The sequence below is a fragment of the Triticum urartu genome, chromosome 6, assembly GCF_003073215.2.
Source record: "Triticum urartu cultivar G1812 chromosome 6, Tu2.1, whole genome shotgun sequence".
NCBI lineage: Eukaryota > Viridiplantae > Streptophyta > Magnoliopsida > Poales > Poaceae > Triticum > Triticum urartu.
This window is the reverse complement of record NC_053027.1, coordinates 320,300,744-320,302,418: the sequence shown is the minus strand read 5'-3', so window position 1 is coordinate 320,302,418 and position 1,675 is coordinate 320,300,744.

Below are 1,675 nucleotides of genomic sequence, written 5' to 3'. Positions count from 1 at the left end.
CCTGACGTAAAAGTTTTGACTTTTCTCTCCTCAAATTTTTACAAAAAAAAATTAGGATCATGCGGGTATCTTGGAATCGTTCCGATAGTATTGTGACGAGAACATTGTTCTTGGTGCCTCCTGACATTTAGGGGTTGTGGCAGTGTCCCGGGGAGTTGAGCTCCGAGGTGTTGTCGTCACAATTTTATCGTTGCAGTTCTGGAATACCTGAGTTCGCCGACATCGAAAATCTCTTGTATGCAGTTGTTGGTGAAATAACCTCGACGCCACCCAGTACTGGGGCGGGAGTTCGAGAGTATTGCCATAACTCGTATAATGGATGCTTTTCGAAGGTTGAGGTACATGATTTCCGAAGGTTTCTTGGTTATGTGTTGAAGGATGGATACATCTGGCTGTAGGGATTGTTAGTTTGGGTGAGATATTATGCTTCCCCTGTATCCCCAACACCTGATTGCATAACCTGAAAGTTGCGGGAGTTTATAGGTGGGAATTCAAGTAGCTCCTAGGATATCTTTCCGACAGATGCATGATATGAGATTGGGGTTCGACATTGAGTGGTCCGCCTATCCACGGTTGGTTTTACAGTGGTCTCGTTGTGTCTTAAAGAGTCCTTGGCTATGCTGACTAGGGGACGCTTCGTATGTCATGTGCACTACCTTGTACATGATGGTGTTGTATGATCGAGCCCGTGTGGGCCCCAACACGAAAACTTCGGATGAAATCTCTATCATATGTTTATTCCGGCTTATTCTGCAAGCCAATCCCTTGTTTTGTTTTGAGCTATGGTTTCGAGTTTCTTCACAGTCAAGTGTTGATTCAATATTGTAGCGACCCGACCCGAATGGATCAAGTGCTCTGTGCTCAGGTGTCATCCCTGGATCAGTAATGCTGACACCACACAGTACATCGAAGGATTTATAGCAGAGTGGCAATCACACACTTATTACATTGTTGTCTCAAAGAGAACTTATTACAATAAATATGGCTTAAGGCCATATTATAATGATAACAGCGGAAGACTCGGAAGATAAATGGGTCCATCAACTCCAACGGCATCACTGAGTATAGAACCACGACCTAAAAGCACCTTACTCGTCGTCTGAAAAGTCTGCAACATGAGAAGTTGCAGCCCGAAAACGGGTCAGCACATGGAATATGCTGGCAAGGTAACACATAGAGAGTAATGGAATGAAATAGCTATACTATATGCATATATGGCTGGTGGAAAGCTCTATGGTTACAGTTTTACGTAAAGCCAGTTTTTCCCTACTACAAAGGAATAAATTTATTTAACTATCATGGTAGTTGTTAAACATCGAGAATGGTTGACAGCATTCCGATCCCAATTAAGTGAACAATTAAAACCCAACAACATTAATTAGAGTAACATGTTGAGATTCACATGATATTCAAGTACTAGATACTCAAGTTGTCCATAACCGGGGACACGGCTAACCATGATTAGTTTGTACACTCTGCAGAGGTTTGCGCACTTTTCCCCACAAGACTCGATCGCCTCCGTTTGGTTTCTCGCACTACATGGTGTTTGAGAAGACGGATGACCGAGACATAGTCTTTCAGAAGCGCTAGCACCTTACGATCGGGTAGACCGGTACACCTACATCCCCTACATCTGCTAGTCTACCACTGTAAGAGTTCGCACAACTTAGTCAAC